Genomic DNA, 20,649 nt, shown 5'->3' on the forward strand with positions numbered 1-20,649 from the left:
ACCCCTTTGCTGTTGTGAGCATTTTGTAATAGGTAAGTTCCTGATAAGTTTTGATTTATGCTTTAGTATTTCCTATTTGGAAAAATGGAAACATTTGAGAAAGATTCTTGGTGAACAAGTTATTTGATACTGTCCCTGAGAGTTGTCATGGGTAAAAGCTGGTATAAAAACTGGTATTTGATGCTGATGTCCAGAATAGTTTTGAAGAGTTTGTTATACAGGGATTTTTCTCTGAATTGCTTGTTGGAAATATAATTGACCTGGTTATCTCACTACTGAGTACCTCTGCTTCCTTTTGAATTTGGATAGAAACAAGGTGAAATAATCCATTGTTTAAAATATGATATATTCAATATTTTAAACCATGGATTCAATTGCTAGCAGCAAAGTAAGGAATCAAATGCAATTTGTTATGTCTCTTCTTAAAATGCAATTGTAAAATTTAATTATAGCTCACATCATTATATTTTGAACTTTCTCGTGAAGTGGCATTGCCCTTTGATCTCTTTGTGCATTAAAAATTTCAACCAAGGTGTTCATGTCGCTTATTAGCAAAGGAGTTTTCTTTGCACCTTAAAAGTATGCACATATCTTTTGTTGTGATGTGTAAACTATTTTTGGAGCTACTATTTGAAAGAAAACAAAGATTAGTTTTGGAAACAGATAAATTCAGAGAATAGTATTTTTATCATATCTCCTTCTTCCCAAAGACTTAGAGGTGATTTATTATATTAAAACATTGATAGCATTCTTCTTAACCAACCAGAGCTAAACTTGGTAAAACTCTTGGGGTTTTTTCGGTTAGGTAATGGTAGCTACCCAAGGTGTTGAAAATATTATTCTCTTCCACAGCCTCACTACCAGCCTATAATGAAGGCAAACCTAAGTCCAAATTTTGTCATACATGTTGATATTATATAACCGCTGATTATCAAATCAAGAATAAAACCTATTCTGCAGGCTCAGTGAATTCCTGGGCCTTTGTCCTTTAGACATCTTGACTTCACTTTGTATGAAACTTTTCCCTGAGATGGTGTCTTAGCCTGGGTTCTCTAGAGAAGCAAAACCAGTAAAGCATATATGTATGTATATATATATATATATATATATATATATATAGAAAGAGATTTCTATCAAGGAAATGGCTCATGCAGTTGTAGAAGCTGTAACGTCCCAAGTCCATGGGTCAGGATAGAGGCTTTCCCTGATTCACGTAGCTGTAGGGGTTGGCGAACCCAAGATCTGTAGGTTGGAGAACAGGGCTGTTGCTCACAGGCTGTGACAATCCACGAATCCCAAGATTGCAGGCAAGACCACAGGTCAGCTGGTAGCTCAAGTCCTGAGAACCAGAGGTCCAATGAACAGGAGCCAGCTGCAGTATGCAGAATGAGCAAAAAAAAACAGAGTCTTGCCTGAACATTTGCCCTCACTCATGCAGGCCACGCATCCAAGGGAACTCCCCTTCAACTGACTGGCTACTCATAGCAGATTCCATCGTGGGGGTGATCACATATTAAATCTCAATAGGGAAGTGACCACAACATCACACAACTGCCAAAACACTGAGAATCATGGCCCAGCCAAGGTGACATACAATCTGAACCATCACAGATAGATATAACAACAGTTTCAAGAGCCCTTTGGTCAGCATCAATCAGAAATACTTCTAAACCAATGGCTGGACACAGAATGATTAGGTATAAAACTATGGGCCCTATCTCTAAGAGGTATAGGATATAGGCCTCGATGGAATTGTTTGTACAAATTCATTCAAGACTAAGAAGTATTTAACTATATTAGCCAATCCACATATCTCAATGCCTTTATTTTCACCAAACTGAATTCATCAATATATCCATCATAATAATTAGACAGTATTCCAACAACAAAGACTCATCTTTTACGTCCAGCTTGGTAGTAATGGTTATCGTGACAAATACACCTAGATCAGCAGAAATTGTAGATGCCAACTCTAATTTAATGCCAACTGACCAGCCTACTGTGTGCATTCCTGGACCACGCCTAGAATTAAGGGTAAACTAACTGGTAAATACATAGTATAATACTGAGAATACCAAAGTTTTGTAAAATAAATTATAGGCATCCCAATATGCACATAAAAATTAAATATTTTGAAAAACAATAGAATCTAATCTGAGAGGAAAGTTAGACACCAGCTTCAGTCCTAAGAGACCTAGGGGCCAAGCAAAATCCTTATTGATAGATAAAGGGAAGCTTCCACATTTTTTGGTATGGGCAAACATTTCCTTAGCACTGTATAGGAGGAATTTATCTCCTGTATCTTTATGTATGGCACACTGAGTTATATAATTGGCTGTATTGTACCCCCACAGAGTTCCAAATATTCCCTAAGGGATTCTTACCACCCCCTGGTTGAGAACTTCTGAAAACTAAGCTACAGAAGATAGGTAACATGTCTCTTAGGCTAGGCCTGCCAACCCTTTTCATGGCATGACATTCATAAAGAATATTTTTACTTGTATGCTTGCTGGGGTAAACAGACAAGGCTTCTCCAGGCTGTCTGGAGAGCTGAGACAATTAGACTGCCACTCTCAAATATTAAATGTCTCAGCAAAAAATTGTTTATCCTGTCTACCCTCACTTCCCTGTCTTCTACAGGTTACTTTCTAACACAGCTTGGCTTCTGCTTACTAGCCCTTCTCTGAACCACTCTCCTTAAGGCCTCCAATGACTACCACGTTATCAAATCCAAAGGGACTTGTTCTTTCTCATCTTATTTTCAGTCCTTTTGTAATGGCAAGACCACTTCTCAATCCTTGTTAGACTAGTTCCTTTGCTTCTGAGGCACTTAACTCCTGAAATGTCTTTATTCCTCTCTGTCCATCCTTTTTGGTTTTCTTTTAGGGCTCCTCTCTCATAGCCTGCCATTAAATGTTAGTGCTTATTAAAGCTCACATTCTCTACAAAATTTTCTTACTTCATTTTGTGCTTATTTACCCTCTATAAAGATGCTTTGTTTTTGTTCTGTGGTTTATATAGAGATAATTAGTAAAGGTGGGCCAAACTACAAGGCTGTGATCATCCTAATGGAAATTTTTGTTTGCTTGTGTTAGTTTAGGGCCCTAGTGGTACAGTGGTTAAGAGCTCGGTTGCCAACCAAAGGTTGGTAGTTTGAATCCCCTAGCCGCACCATGGAAACCCTTTGGGGCGGTTCTACTCTGTCCTGTAAGGTTGCTTTGAGTCGGTATTGACTCAACAGCAATGGTTTTATTTTTTGGGGGGGGAGGGGGGTGGTTTTGTGTTAGTTTTGGCAGAATTGTGCTTAAAAAAACAAAAACTACCTTGAATTTGAATACCTTGAACTCACCTGGTTCTACCATGTCCTTCTTTTGTCATAGACCCAGGTGCTTCACACATTTACTCACATGCCTGACCTCTGAAGGCATATGTGTTTTCCACTTCCCAAAAGGAATATCGAATATGTGCTTCCAGCTACCCATTTTTTCCTCCTGATACCCTCTGAAACAGTGTGCCCTCTTTCCTTGAGATTTATTGCTCTACGTGCTTCCCTGGGAGGTAGCAATTACTCAGGTGGTGATGGTTAACAGCAGGCAATTTGAGCGAGATAGACCTAGGCATCCAAAGTCTGGAGTCCCTGGGTGGTACAAACGGTTAATGCATTCAGCTAGTAACCAACAGGTTGGAAGTTGGAGTCCACCCAGAAGTGCCTTGGAAGAAATGCCTGGTAATCTACTTTTGAAAAATCCACCATTGAAAACCCTATGGAGCACAGTTCTACCCTGACTCACATGGGGTCATCATGAGTCGGAATCAACTCGACTGAAACTGTTTTTCTTTTTTTTTAATTCTAAATCTGCTCGTTCTTAGTTACCTGACCTTGGGCAAGATACACAGCCTTTTTAGACTTTAGATGCTTCTTAGCATCCCTCTTACAGTGTTGTTGTCAAAGTTCTGAGAGATATCACATACAAAGTGCTTAGCCCAGTGTAGTACTTTGTAAGCACTCCTTAAATAGTAGCTGTGATTATGACAATGATGATAACGATGACTCCCAGCTGTACATCTAGTTCCAGACTTCTCTTCTGAGCTTTAAATTTCTGATGTCCAGTTCCCAGCTCACCACTAAATTCACCATGTCCCCACCCCACCGCAATCCCAAAAATTAGGTATAAATTGAGTGCATCTTCTGTAGCGTTCAACCCAGATACACAAGCTAGAACTCTGAGTCACCCTCAGTGTCTCCATCTCCCTCACAAATAAATCTAATAAATCACACACCCGTGCCAGTTTTAACCTCAAATATTTACAGAATCTAGTTTCTTGCCTCAGTCAGGCAATCATCACCTTTACTAGTATACTGCTTCCAGCGTCATCGAATGCACTCTCTACACTGTGGCCAGAGAGATCAAGTGAAAATTCAGCCCTGACCACTGCACTTCCCTCTGTCAGCATTTATTGTTGTTCCATCTCTTACAAAAGTGGTTTTTAAGTTGAGCTCAGACACAAATAGTGAAACAGACTTCACTTAAGTATGAAGATCGCTACTGATGGCTTTTTCCACATTAATATGTTGGAGTTCAGTATTAAATTTTACTTGAGAAAAGCTCTGCAGCTACAAAGCTGGAGAAACCACAGAACTATAACCTGACCCACACTGACATCTCCATCTTCCCTCTTATTGTTCTCCAACTTTCATTTTACAACACTAGCCACACCAAATTGCTCATTTTATCAAAAAGCACTCTATGGTTTCTTGTTCCATGCTGCCCTTCGTGCTGGAAAACTGTTTCTCTTCCCCCACTTCACTTGACATCACAAGTCTTCATCTGGCTCCTGCTCGTTCTCTGGCATTCATCTCATTTCTTTCCCCCTATAGGAAACTCTCTTACATCCTCCACTCTTAGGTACAGCTGCTCTGGAGCTCAGTGAATCCCAATGCATGTGTACCGTATTGTATTATGATACCCATTTCCAACAAGACTACGTACTTCTTAGGGCAGATCTGTAAACTGTTGTCATCAAGTCAATTCCAATTCATAGCGATCCTATAGGACAGGGTAGAACTGACCTGTAGAGTTTCCAAGGAGCACCTGGTGGATTTGAATTGCCGACATTTTGATTAGCAGCCATAGCTCTTAACCCCTATGCCACCAGGGTTTCCTTTTAGGGCAGAGCTATGTTATATTCCTTCTTAACCTCGTTGCCCAGCATGTAGTCTGATTATAGTAAGCATAGCATAATTGCTGACTGTATGAATTAATGAATGGATTTATTTGAATCCATAATTTGGTCCTATACTTATGGAGCTAGTATGGAACATCAGTTAGTTTTACCAGGATTAGGCTCCCCTGCTCTAGACAGAATCTAAGCCAATATGGTGATAAAACTATTTTCCTCGGGCCTGCTTTAAGCTGTAAGTGATTAATAGCTTTAAAGGCAATCTGGTTCCTGGATTTTAGTTAAGGGGATTCTAGAATCTAACAAATATGAGCTTACTTACTTGATAAGTCACACAAAATAATGTTTATAAGTTTCAAAAGAAATGTGCTTATGTATGATTCCTCTCATAAAAAGAATGCCCTGGCCAATAATGTCTCAGATGTGTGTTTATTAGGTTTGAAATGTGTGCATGATCCTAATGGCTGAAGCTAAAGTTCCCTGTAGAGAATTTTTAATATCTGATTTATAGACTGACTCTTATGTTTCTGAAAAGATTTGGATGAAATAAGCTTATGTATGATTCATTGTTTTTATGATTCATTTCAGTCCATTTTAAGGTACTTACTAACCCTGCCAGGATTCTCCTAGATTCCTAAAAACCTTTATTAAACCATGGGACAGGATAGTTGGTTGGTTTCTTAATTTTCTCAGGCTCTGAGTTAGGAAGAATTAGTTTTTCCAGTTGGATCGATATTAACAGAGGTGAAAGACAGTATGATTTGGAGATCCTTTTGGCCCAATATAATCTTCTAGTCCCCTAACTATGCATTTCTGGTTTTGTGTGGTTTGAGCCAGAGATCACATTATTGAAGTCAACTTTCCACGATAGGGTAAGACATTAATATGTTGGATGGGTTTGATACAAGCAAAGAAAATTAAAATGGAATTATTTGAGAATAAAGAGTAATTGAAATAACTGAGATATCAGCAACCAAGTAACCTCAAGGGACAAGGAGGCCAGTTTGGATAGCCAATGACTTTTCTTAGGTCAAACTCCAAAGCTGAGCAAAGCTCCCAAAGAATGAATACTCTCATTCAATAGGAGAGAAGTAGAACCAATCTGAGCTTGTGTGATGGTAATTGCTTTGGGAGTATCAGGCCTACCCTGATTACCTTCTGTTCATTTATCTTTGGGTAGTTGTACAAAAGTGTCCTTGAGGCAGTGTAAAGAAACTACTTGGTAGAAAGCTTCCTTGAATTAGTTAATGCCCACTCACCATTCTCACCATCTCAGCTTCAGACAGAACTTTCTTTTGTGTAGGGTTTTACCTTAGAAAATTAATAGAGATACTCAGCCTTGACATGCACAAGCTCATTTAATGTATTGCAAGGTAGTCATGGCAAGGCATGCAAGTAAGACCTCACAACATTCATTAAGAACTGGAGAATCAGAATTAACAATTACAATTACAAGGTTAGTTTAATGGTTAGAGTCCAAACCTTAAGACTTCAGGCTTTTACCTTTAATGAGAGGTCTCTGGAGGAAGGCTTAACCATGGCTCACACTTGGCAGAGGTCCCTCATAGCTAGTGTCCAAGGTTGGCAGCAGCAGACAGAATTGCAGTTCCATCTCTGCCTTCTTTCAGTGAGTGAGCAGAAATTTAGGATTTATGTGTAAATTTGCCACCTTGGGTCTACATGACAAGGGCCAGTGTGATGTCAAAGAGTGGCATGTTTTGTCTATTCTCTAGGGTTATAGAGTAGCCTAATGATGCGTCTTTTCTCCAAGGTTAGTGATTAGGGAAGTTGTTTACATTTATGTTATTTTTCTGTGTGTGTGTCACAGAATTCAAGGTTGTGTACGTTCTTTACATGCTTTACATGCTTCTATGCTTCTATGTCTAAGTTCAGGAATTTTCTAAATAATTTTCTTATGACTAACAGGTTTCTAATGACTTATAGTTAATGTTAAGAGAGCCTCACAAATGTAGACATATTTCTCTTAAAATTAAAACAACACCTGATCATATCATTTCCCTGCTTAAAACCCTGCAAAGGGTCTGTCTACCAGTTCTATGTTCTGAACATCATCCCCATTCAGAGTTGCCTCCAGCCCATAATGTGACTTTCTGGGAGCTAGAAAAAGACACTCCTTTTCGGTAGATAAATTATAAAAGTTCTCCCCCCACCCTCCACCCACCCCTTTCAGATTGGTATAGCCCCTATCAGGGCTTCAGACTTGGCAGCAAGAACTGGATTTCAGCCTCTCTTTTCTGCTCCCTGCTGGGTGTCATGTCTCTGTGCTTTTGTCCTTGCTGTTTACTTTGCCTTCTAAACCATCCTTTAGGAGTGGGTAATGTAAATCATCAAAAACCCCTTAGACACTCCTTTCTGCTTCCATAAAAACTCATTGCTGACGAGCTAATTCTGACTCATAGCGACCTTAAAGAACAGGGTAGAACTGCCCCATAGGGTTTCCAAGAAACACGTATTGGATTTGAACTGCTTCCATAAAAAAAAAATAGCACCTGGTATATTCCTCTGTTGTTAGAACCAACCACATTATTTCATTTTGGCATGTTATTTTGTAACTGTTCAATTACCGATTAACCTTGGCCATTGTATTGTGATTCTCAAGGGTGATGTTTTAGTTTTGTTCCTAGCCTTTAAACTCACTTATATGAGTACTTGTTTTATACATGGTATGAAATTAATAAATGTTGGGTGAACAACTAAATGAATGAATGAATGAAGTTGTAGTTTTATGAAATGACAGATCATAAAACAAGAGTACAACTGCTTCCACACTGGGGAATCTATTGGAGTAATTTCAACCCAGGCTAATTTTAAAAAGTGTTATGATTGTTGTTGTTTTCTGATGAGAGGAGGGAGTTGAGACTTACAGAAATCTCTGAAGTCCTACACTGCAGATGTACAGAATACTTTTGAGACCCTCCTTTGATGAGAGATGGTTGAGTTAAATCAGATTTTATCTAGATGCAGGGATATATAAAAGAAAATTTGAGAAGTTGAGTGGCTCTCCAAGAGTCTTATAGAAAGGTTGCTGATGATCTGTTTTTCTCCCCTGGAGTCATACCAGTAAAGAAATCGCAAATTTCTCCCTATGATTTTTCTCCTTTCCTGTTCTCAGTACACAATATGATCTGGTCAGAAGCTTGGCTAATGTCTGAAAGGGAGTCATAATGTAGGTAATTGTAGTTGACAATGTTTATGAGAATTCTTAATATTGTTGTTTGTTGCCCTCAAGTCAGCTCTGATTCATGGTGAGCCCATGTACAACATAGCAAAACATCTGGTCTGATGCCATCTTCATGATCATTTGTATGCTCAAGGCTATTGCTGCAGCCGCTGTGTATTTTGAGTGGCTTACAACCTAAGGGACTTATCTTCCAGCACTCTATCAAACAATATTCTATTGTTATCCATAGAGTTTTCACTGGCTAATTTTCCACAGTAGATCATTAGGCCTTAGTCTGGAAACTCAGCTGAAACCTGTCCACCATGGGTAACCCTGCTGGTATTTGAAATAGCTTCCAGCATCATAGCAATATGCAATAAGCAATATGCAAACCACCACAGTATGACAAACTGACAGATGGGTGGTGGATAAGAATTCGTAATATACTGTAAAATACTGAAGTGCTAAATAAACACCACATAAAGTGAATTATTTTAATCACAGATATTCTCACAAAAATTAAAGGCCCTTAAGTTAAAATTACAATTGAGTTTTCAGGGGCCAACTTTCCTAAATTTGGGGCCATGCCTTTCTGGGGGTGAGTGTGAGAGGAAGAGGGTAGAATTTAGGTTTATCGCTAAGATCACTTTTCAAAGGCAAAATTTGTCTTGGAGGGAAATGGGGATGGATGGAGAGAACTCTTTTCACAAATGCTCCAGAACCTAATTCAGGTATTAGCAAACTTTTTGGATAAAGAGACGATAGTAAATATTTTAGGCTTTGGTGGGCCCTAATGTCTCCCTAGCAATTACTCAACACTGCAGTTGTAGCTTGAAAGCAGACATAGGCATAAAGGAATGGGTGTGGCTGGATTTGGCCTGGGACTGCAATTTACCAACACTGGGCAATTTGAACTTTCTAGAAGCATCTAGTGTACATACAAACAAAAAGAACTACAATGTAAAGTGGGGCCAGCTCATTTTTAGGCTGCTGTTTTTAATGTAAAAATGACCTTCAGTCTTGAAGTGTCTATAGAGGGTTTAGCCTGTGTAGCCTGCAGAAATGGAACAGGGGACCTTTGACCATGTCTGAAAAGGCTTCTGCAGAGTTAAAAAGGAGTGAAAAGCACTTTGAATTCCTCCTTTGGAGCAAGAACTAAACAGAATTTCTTCACTTACAGTGACTATCAGTTGTCAGAATATAAAAAAAATAAAACATAAATCACTCAGTACCAAGCAAGGCCTTTTATGAACTGAAGAAGCAAAAAGCAGCTAACAAATGTTCAGTGCGTAAGACAACAAAGCTGGCTGTATTTGCAGAAACTTCTAAAGTACAGCAATAAATATTAAAGCCCCTATTAAAGAAAGTCTCCCATCTGTCAGTCTTGGGCAAAGAAACAACATTTGAAGCTGAAAATGGGGACAGCAGCGTCCAGCTAATTTCCCCTCAAAATTTAGCCATTGACAGAGCCCTCTTTTCAGTTTTCAGCCTCTTGCCCTTCCTGCAGCCTAAAAGTTGGATTATTATTATGTATATTAGTTATAAGCATTGCTACAGCAATCTTCAGAACTAAAGACCAAACATTAATGCCTATTATCAGGAAAAAAAAAAAAGCATATTTACAGGTAAAGGCTCATCTTCCACTACTTTTGTAAAGGGCAGTCAGTTAACTTTGAATCTTAAACCTTGAAGAAAAAAGTAGGCATATGATTGAGTTGGGTCTAGGTCTTAACCATCAAATGTAAAGCATATGAAATTCGAGGTGAGTTAAATTCAAGTATATTTATACTTATCCTAGGCCAGTAGTGGTCTGAATTAAGGATTAAGGTTTCAGCTGTAATATGAGGAAGAAATGATTAGCTTTAACAGTAGGAGTATAAATATCTTAAACGATGAATATTCAGGATGAGGGCCTTTATAAATGTTCTGTGTTAAACTACAATATACATGTTGTTGTTATTTTTGTTAGGTGCCTTCTGGTGGATTTTTGACTCATAGCAACCCCACATGACGGAGCAGAACTGCCCCATAGGGTTTTCTAGGCTATAATCTTTTAGTGAGCAGATTGCCAGGTCTTTCTCCCTCAGAGCAACTGGGTGGGTTCAAACCACCAACCTTTCAGTTAGCAGCCAAGCACTTAATTGCTTCACTATCAGGGCACCTTAAAATACATGTACTATCTATCTATAATTATCTCTGTATCTATCTGTCTATCTATATTGTGTATTAAAAAACAAAAACAAAAACCAAATCCTTTGCTTTCAAGTCAAGTCCTACTCATAGTGACCCTACAGGACAGAATAGAACTACCCCATAGAGTTTCCAGGCAGCAGCTGGTAGATTCCAGCTGCTGACCTTTTGGGTAACGGCCATAGCTCCTAACCACTGTACCACCAGGGCTCCACTGTGTGTGTGTGTGTGTGTGTGTGTGTGTGTGTGTAGGAGATGATACATCAGTGTATACACACAATTAGGACTACTAAGGATTTTTGAATGAATCTCATCTGTATCTATTTTACTTTCCTACTGCTAATTAAATTCTGTTTGTATTTCAAAGTCATTTTTCCTAATGAGTAAGAGTGATGTACGTTACTTTGACAAATATGAATTAACTCTGGCCTTCTGGTTTTCATTCTCATATGGAGACTTATTTTTGTTTGTTTTTCTTTTTATTAAAAATAGGAGCATCTATTTTTCTGTTTAAAACTTTGTTGTATATTTTCCTAATCTCCAATAAAGTTAAAAAGTGAATCTTGTACGTACTTGAGGAATAATATTCCATATGGAAATGAAAACGATAATCTTTATTGGCTGTCTATTGCTACATACCAAATTATCTCAAAGTTCAGTGGCTTAAAATAACAATAAATATTTATAATCCTCACAGTTTCCGTGAGTCAGGAATTTGGGAGCCATTCAGCTGGCCAGTTCTCTCTCAGGATCTCTCATGAGGCTGTGGTCAAGATACATCAGAATTGCAAGCATCTGAATACTTGACTGCGGCTGGAGGATCCGCAGCTATAAGGTCTAATGGAAGCTTCACTTGTTCTAACTGAAGGGTTTAAAGTTCCATCACTTACTGGCTATGTGCCTTTTGTCAAGTTACTTAGCCATTCTCCACACAGCCTAGAGATCTTCTAAAATTGTAAATCAGGTCATGACACTTACCTGCTCAAAGCCCTTCAGCTAGAATAAGTGAACTTCCATTACACCTGGAATGAAATCCAAACCCATAGCATGGCTACAAGCTCCTATATGAGATGGCCCCTAAGCACTTCTCCCACCTCACCTCCTTATCTGCATTACTTTTTCATTATTTCGCTATATTCCTGTCACACTGGTCTTCTACTAGAGATATTGCAGGAGTAGCCAGTAAGCCATTAGCCAGATGACCACATGTCCTGCTTTTGCCTCTTGTCCTAGTGCAAAATAACAGGGATGGTTATGAAAGTTTCCCAGCAATTATATGCTTCGCCAGCATACAACTCTTTCCCTACCACTAGGCTTTGTCACATATTGTTTCCTCTGCCAAGGCTAGTCTGCCATTCTTATCCTAGCCTAATTGGCTGGTACATGTCCCGGAGCTCAAATAGAATTTTCTCAGAGATGCTTACCCTAAACACCCACTCCCCCAAAACAAGCTAAAAAATATAATAGTTTTCCTGTTATTCTCTGTCAAGAAACCTTGTTATTTTTAACCATCATAGCCATTACTTTAATTTGTGATCTTCATTTAAACTCAGAAGTGAAAGGACATTATCTCTTTATACCTAGTGCCTAGCATAGGCCCCAGTATACAGCAAGCACACATTAAGTGTTTTTAAATCAATGACTGTACGAAGGAAGTTTTCCAAGCTTCAATTCTTGTTGCTGTTATAGTTTTTTTTTCATCTGAAATAGGAGATGTGTTATGAGGATCAAGTAAGATATTATACCTAGGACAGTGTCTGTCACACATAAGCTTTTAATAAGTGTTTTTTAATTGTTATTATTGAGGTAAAATTTTCATAGAGTGAAATGCACAGTGAATAATTTGATGAGTTTTCGTCAATATATACCCATGTAACCTACAGCCCAGTCAAGATATGGAACATTGCCATCACTCTAAGAAGGTTCCTCTTGTCCATTTCCATCAGTCATCATCCCCCATACCAAAAAAAAAACCCTAACCTATTGCCATCAAGATGATTCCCACTCATATCAACCCCATAGAGTTTCCAAGGAGCGCCTGGTGGTTTCAAACTGCTGACCTTTTGGTTAGCAGCTGTAGCACTTAACCACTATACCACCAGGGTTTCTATCATCCCCCATAAAAAATATCATCCCCCATAAAAATCCCCCATAGGCAACCTTTATTCTGATTTCTGTCATTAACAGTAAGGTTTTTTTCTTTTTTTTTTTTTCCTGTTTTGGGATTTCAAAAAATGCAGTGAGAACTTTTTTTCTGGCCTTTTTCATTCAATATATTGCTTTTGAGGTGCAACTATGTTGTTGCCTATATCAGTGATTCATTCTTTTTTATTGCTGAGTATTATTCCATTATATGAATATTATCACAGTTTATTTATTCTCCAATTGGCAGACACTTGCATTGTTTTTAGTTTTTTGATCACTATAAATAAAGCTACTTTAAATTTCTTGTACAAGTTTTTATGTACACATATGGCTTTGGGTAAATACCTAGAAATAGAATTGCTGAACTAATGGTAGGGTAGATATATTTTATTTCAAAAAGACTGCTAAACAGTTTTCCAACACAGTTGTACCATTTTATACTCTTATCATCAGTCTATGATAGTCCAGTTGTTCCATATCCTTGCCAACATTTAGTGCTGTTAGTCAATTTAATTTTAGCCATTCTAGTAGGTATAGTGGTTAAAAGCTTGGCTGTTAACCAAAAGATCGGCAATTCAAATTCACCAGCCACTCCTTGAAAATCGTATGCGGCAGTTCTACTCCATCCTGTAGGGTCACTAAGGGAGCAGCTATGTCCTTGTCTAGTGGAAATATCCTGCTCCAAGCTCTTGTTTCCTTGCCTTGGTTTCCTTTCAAACCCTAGCACTTTTTACATTTTTCACGGGAGATCTCTTGATTCAAGACAGACTACATTTATTACTTCTTAAGCATGTTTTCTTTTAAAACTGGAGCATTTGCCTTCCAAAATGCTATATGGTTTCATCAAAACATGTGAGGCAATTAGCAACTAAATTTATTTTCTCTGCCTTTCTTGAGATTTGTAATTACCAGCTGAGGGCAAAAATATTTCTAAGATCAAAAGTTCATGGGCTTTATGCATGTCCTTTATTTCTAGGCACAAAGAGAGTACTTGTAGAGAGTTAGAGCCTGAGTAGCCGTGTTTCCCTCTAGGCAGTCAAAGGCTGGTGGCATATTTCTTGCATGGGAGAAAAATATTTCTCAAATTAAGAAAAAAATAAAAAGGATCAAAACTCATCCCAAGCAAATACCCTTTGACTTTGTTTTCAATGAATGAGAACAAGTTATGAAATTCATTAGTAAATATTTAGTCTAGAAACCATTTATGTCTTAAATTTTACTGACTAGGTTTGAAAAAATAGAGGTGGTATTCTGTATCTGGCTTCTTTTAAACTGCTCCAAGCAAAAAAAAAAAAAAAAAAAAAAAAAAAAAGGACCCATTGCCATTGAGTCAATTCCGACTCATAGCGACCTTATAGGACACAGTAGACCTAGCCCATAGGGTTTCCAGGGGCGTAGCAAGGGAGGTGGGGAGGTAAATGGGGGCACTTGTGGGGGGTGGGGAAGGGGAGAGTCTAGGGGGGCCAAAGGGGGTGCGGAATGATATTCCCAGGTGCCACAAATATGAAAGGCGCCTGATCCAGGCAGTTGGACAAGATGGGGGAAGGTGTTTGTGGAGGGAAGGTGTTTCTGCTGTGGCGTTGCTACTATCAATGTGTATTCATCCTGAAAGTATTCATCTTGAAATTAGTGGGGGGCAGTTTAGAGACTACCCCTGGGTTCTCAAATTGTGCGGGGGTACAACCTAGAACTGCCCCCTGGGCCCTTGTCCTCCCTAGTCCCCTGAATTTACCAAGACTGTAAATCTGTACGGAAGCCGACTGAGACATCCTTCTCCTGAGGAGTGGCTGATGGGTTCGAACTGCCACTGAGCCACTAAAAAAAAGGACTCCCTTTAAACTGCTCAGCAACCCAATATCTGAAAACAGCTGCTCTTTTACCTGTTAATTCAAATGTAATGAATGTTGTTATTTAAACGGTAAGATAAGACATTTCCCCATGCATAGTTAATAGAAAATGGCCCTTTTTACTAATAATAGCATGAAGGTTTCTATATAGTTTTTCATATACAAAGAAGGATTCTGTTGTGTATTAATTGCTTCTTTTTTTTTTTTTTTCTTATTAGAGAACTTTTCCATTTTTCTCTGTGAAGGTGTTGCCTGTTATGGAAACATGATTATGTTGCATAAATATTTTTGTGTTATCTTTTTTCTTTTGCTTTCTATACTATCAAGAAATAGTGATGTGTTTTATTTGATCTTTAAGTTTTGAAGCTATATGTCTTCTAATTATTTCCTAGATTTACCTTATTAAGTGTCTTTCTTTTTTCAATGGGACTGATTTTTCCCCCTGAAAATATGTTTTAATTCCATCCTGCAACCATTGCAGCCGTGTCTCGTTTGGCTTCATTAGCTATTGGCTGTAAATTTTTAAAAAAATCAAAATAAAAACATTTACCATCTGAAGTAAACAAAATACTGCTTACTTATTTCCACTGCTAGAAAGTGGTGATAAACTGAAATGAAAAGAAATGGCAAAAAAAAAAAAAAAAAATTACACAAATGGGAAAAAAGTTATTTTCCATTTTGTCTGCTGATCATGTTTAAGATTTAGTTGACTGATCTACAGTAGTGTCTCAAAGGGAGATGGTGTGAATTCTGTGAGAGAAGTGCATTTTTTGGTGTACACTCTCCCCTGGATACTCACTTGTAATTTCTGTTGGTGATAATAGAGCTTAGCTATGCACATCAAGGGAAAATTAGATTCTTCAGGGTATCATGCAGGGTAGCTCATCACAGTACCCTTAATGCTTGTTGGCAGACCTATCTGTTTGTAAAAATGTGGTTGTTATTCTGTGGCAGAGATTGCTGGTATACATTTATGAAGCTTCCCCTGTCTCATGTCCAGCTATGAAGAGGATCCTTGTAAGCTTCCAGAGCCCATTTGTTGGGAAAGAGGGAATTTGAATGAAATCTCTGCAGCTAGTAATATAGAGAAGAAAATGTTTAAGCTTCATGTCCAGAAATGGAATCACAGAAAAGGATTAAAAAAAAAGTAAACTATTTCTGCTGGTAGGGATAACTCTAAGAAAATCCAAGGAATTCTTGGGGATTAGAGAAAACTAGCAAGTTACAGTGTTGAAAATGTTGATGGGAGGAGCTGATTATAATACTTTTAAAATTCTACCCTAATGAAATTATTTCCTTTTGTTGGCACTTGGAGGAGATATGAAGAATGTGTAGGATACTGACAAAGGGGCTAACTTACCAACAAAAGAAATCTCAGCATACTGAATATATGTATATATGAATGTATGTGTGTGTATATACATATATATACAGTTGACAATTGTTCTGATTATAAAATATTAGATAAGGTTAATGCATTCAGCTAAGTAAAAAGTTACGTCATTAAAAAGATGAATTATCTTTATGTGTCAGAAAATATTAGGGCTCACATCCATTTTTCTAAAGGTTAAATGGTGTATAGACCAGTGCTCAAAGGAGGCATTCTTCTATTGTAATAGTGGGAAAAACATTTAAAAGAGGATAACTCAGGGAAAAATATTTGAGAACCAGAGTGCATATATTGGGAAACTATACAAGGATCCAAACCCATTGCTGTCAAGTCAATTCTGACTCACAGCAACCCTATAGGACAGAGTAAATATCATATCATATCCTTGAAACAAACAAACAAATCCGTTGCTGTTGAGTCAATTTTGAGTCATAACAACCCTATACGACAGAGTAGGACTGTACCATAAGGTTTCCAAGGAGTGGCTGGTGGATTCAAACTGCCAACCTTTTGGCTAGCAGCTGAGCTCTTAACCACTGTGCCACCAGGGCTCTTCATGCAAGAATAGTGGTTCTCAATTAGGAGACAGGGCATTTAGAACCACCTGGAGAGTTTTCAAACTATCTTCCCCTCACCTCCTCCAAATTCTACTATGCCCTGGGCAACTGTATGAATAGATTGAACACAAAACATGGGTGATTTTGATAGGCTGCCTGCTACTGGAGCTTGTAACAGAAAATGGAAAACTGGGTAAGAAATAGAAGGCTAAAGTTTGCCTGTCAGTACTTCTGTGTTGCTCTATTCCATGTAGCCTATTCACCTGAGCTTTACTACATGTCAAATAAAGATAAGAATATACTGCAGCCATGTTATGAAGATTCATATTAAACTCTCTGATCTTCCCAGAGAAAAGCACAAGATTAAGAGAAAGGAATCTAGCAAAGCCAAATATACCATATCATTTCAAATTTGCTTAATAAGAAAATGAGTCAGTACAGTGTAAATGTAAGTTCTCAGCTCCAAGCAGATGAGATTCAACAAAGAGCAGAGCCTACAAGGAAAATAATTTTAAGTAATAGATAGCTTGTATGTCTTCAGTGAGTAACCTTGTTGCAGCCAATTTTATCAACCCTCCGACTGCATTTCTCTAACGTTACCCTCTGTGCCTCTGTTCAGGAACATATGGTTGGTTTTAACCTTGAAGAGGTTAAATAAGAACATGTTGTATGTTTTTAAACCCTTCTTTATTTGTAATAACATCTTAAAGTATCTCAGCACATACTGTTTACATGAGTTACTAATGGAATCAGAGAAAATGAAGGCACTGAACGCACAAAAACACATAGGAGAATAAAAAAATTAAGAAAAAATAGAATTCTTCAAATTGGATAAGTTTTCTTTTCAGGTTGTAATAAGCCATATTTTCCTGACTACACAATTACACTTAGCAAAAGAGAAAAATTAGCTAGAAGTTAAAAAATAATCTTGTTTAACTCAAACTTATGTGATCAAAAATCATCTCTTACGTAGAGACCTTGTATAAACTCTGCTTTTTTAATATACAAAAATATGTAGGTGTGTTTTGCTCAGTCATAATTTTTTTCCTCATAATTCTCCATTTTATTGTAGGAGAGAGGATGTGAAGGAGGGATGTATTAAAAGTCAATTTAAAAAAAAAATTTCAAGATACGATGTCATTTTAATGCACACTAGGCCAGGCTAGATGAGTAAAGCTTTTGGGAAAAATACTTTGTCTGTATTTTATACGGTGAAGCTACCTATATACTTCCATGTGTTTTACCAGACCTTGGTGTCCTATTTTCCAAAGTTAGTCATTCAAACACACAGAGATAGTAGGGCCTTTGCTTTAAGTACGGTTACCTTTCTTTGAGAAGTGCAAGGGGAGAGCTAGTGGCATTTCTCATTGAGACCGGAAATCAATCTATACATTTTGTCTTATACTTAGGACTTTCTTCTAGACAGTATTTCAGAGCCAACTGGGTATAACAAAAAGAGTCCTAGTCTCAAATCTTAACCTTGTCACCAACCAGTAGGTAACCTTGAGCAAGCTGCCTAGCCTATCTCAGTACCAATTTTTTTTTAACTGTTGTCTTGGTCATCTAGTGCTGCTATAACAGAAATATTACAGGCGGATAGCTTTAACAAAGAGAAATTTATTCTCTCACAGCCTAGTAGACTACAAGTCCAAATTCAGGGAAATAGCTCCAGGGGAAGGCTTTCTCTCTTTGTCGGCTCTAGAGAAAGGTCCTTGGCATCAGTCTTCTCTTGGTCTGGGAGCATCTCAACACAGGAACCTCAGGTCCAAAGGACTCGCTCGGCTCCCGGCACTGCTTTCTTGGTGGTATGAGACCCCTTGCCTCTCTGCTCACTTCTCTCTTTTATATCTCAAAAGAGATTGGCTTAAGACACTGTCTAATCTTTAAGACCACATCAATATAAAAACAAAAAAAACCAAACCCAGTGCCGTTGAGTCGATTCCGACTCATAGTGACCCTATAGGACAGAGTAGAACTGCTCCATAGAGTTTCCAAGGAGCGCCTGGTGGATTCGAACTGCCAGCCCTTTGGTTAGCAGCCACAGCACTTAACCACTACACCACCAGGGTTTCCCATATAAATATAACTGCCACTAATCCATCTTATTACATCATAGTGATGGGATATACAACACATAGGAAAATTCACATCAGATGATAAAATGGTAGACAGTCATACAAGGGAATCATGACTTAGCCAAGTTGACAGATATTTTGGGAGGACAGAGTTCAATCCATGACAACTGTGACAGGGAAATCAGTGTGTATATGTTGGATGGAGGTTGGGTGGCTGTGGTGGATTAGGGGCAGGATGAGATGTGGCTGAGAGGAGGAAAATGGAAACCATCCTCCATTTCCTTTCAAAATTCTAAGATTCTAGGATTCTTACCTAGAAAAACAACTGATATTCTTTTTCATTTCCAGTACTTCTGTTGCAACATCCATAAACTCTCTTCTAGACCAGTATCTGTTTTTATTAAAATATTCTAATTTCTCTATATCCTAAAATTAAAATGTGGGCATTAGCAGTTGCTATTGTGTTTTTTTCCTAACAATTTAGTGATGATAAATCTGTATACTAAAAATGGGAAATATTTTGTTTATTATGCATTGGGACCAGTCTAAGCTTTATTTAGGAACATTATTTCCCTGCAAATGGACCAAATCTGCCCTCAGTCCCTTACACAATGATCCTTCCTAATGGTAATTATCAGTAAGTAAGCACAATCATGTGTTGCTTACCGTCCACGATATGTTCTGTGAAATAGGACATTATGTGATTTCGACATTGTGTGAACACCATGGATAAAAAAAAATGGGTAGGACCCTGTAATTGGGGTAAAATGCTTAGATTTTATTTCAAGGGCAATGGGAAGTTTTAGAGGGTGTTACATGGGGCGGAGGGAGAATGGCATGTTCCAATTTGATTTTTTGAAAAACTCTCAGGCTATGGTGTGAAGATACTCTCCAGGGTGGCTGGGAGGCCAGAGAGGAGGCTGCTGGAATAGTCCTGAAGAATGATTATGGCTGACTGGGCTGGGGTGGCAGAAGAGAGGATAAGCAGGAAGAGTTGGGTTGTATTTCAGAGGCAATTTCCCGGAAGTTGTTTTTACAAGAGACGTGAGATACATGAGTTGCCTGCAAGAAGCTGTTTCATTCGCTGCGTCTGGTTATGCCTGCAAGTCCTGTTCTCTGATCAGAATTTTTGAACTCTGTTATAACCTTATGGGACCACGGACATATATGCGGTCAGACATTGCCCAGATGACATTATGCGGCGTGTGCCTGTAAGGTGAAGAACAAAATTATGTCTAAAGTCATAGCAGTTCACTTTTGGATGTTTTTGCCACCGTTTCCTCATTCTTTTACAGCAGGCTTTTGTATTTGAATAATTAGATGCAGTTGCACTACTGAATAGAAAATTGTCACCAAAGAAACACAAGGAAAATGGTAGCAGCAAGGCTAATCTATAGCTGTGGCCTTTCTTAATGAGTGTTGCTGGGAAACTTTTTAGAACACTGCAGGGAAATGCATGTTTTCGTAAGAGAAATGTCTCAAGCTGTTCGAATTGATAGAATTTCAGAAATGCCATAAGTTCAGATTGTAATAGATTTGTAGGTTTTATAAGCAGAATGTAAAAAAAAAGAAAGAAAAAGAGAATTCTTTAAACATTCCTTTGGAATCAAAGTTCATCTAGAATGAAGAGCCATCAGTTGCAGGAAACTGAACATAGGTCTGACCCCAAATACTTATTCAGAAGCTGCTGAAAGAATTGAAGTTGTTGTAAAATAGGCTGATTTCTATAAGCTATACTTCACCTGGAGCCATAGTAGTGAAGTGGCTAAGAGCTCATGCTGCCAACCAAAAGGTCAGCAGTTCGAATCCACCAGTTGCTCCTTGGAAACCCTATGGGGTGGTTCTACTTGGATTCAACTCGATGGCAACAGATTTTTACTTCATCTATTTGAAAATCATAAAGCCCCTGTAAAATTATGAAAGTGTCTTATTCTAAAAGGCATTTTTATACTTTTATTCAAGAACCACATAAAATCAGAAAGCCCGAAGTAAATACATATTTTTTATGTACATATATGAATCTCTATGTAAGTTTCTTGAGATAGAATTATCTTCTAAGCCATTGTATACAGTAATACTTCAA

The 20,649-nt window shown here is 38.1% G+C and overlaps 1 protein-coding gene across 1 annotated transcript in view; it reads left to right on the forward strand.

The window, feature by feature from the left end:
* The window catches only part of ADGRB3 (adhesion G protein-coupled receptor B3), a 795,310-nt gene that overhangs the window by 647,131 nt on the left and 127,530 nt on the right, over positions 1 to 20,649 (forward strand). The window lies entirely within an intron of this gene.

This window comes from Loxodonta africana, chromosome 1 (genome assembly GCF_030014295.1).
Source record: "Loxodonta africana isolate mLoxAfr1 chromosome 1, mLoxAfr1.hap2, whole genome shotgun sequence".
Classification (NCBI taxonomy): domain Eukaryota; kingdom Metazoa; phylum Chordata; class Mammalia; order Proboscidea; family Elephantidae; genus Loxodonta; species Loxodonta africana.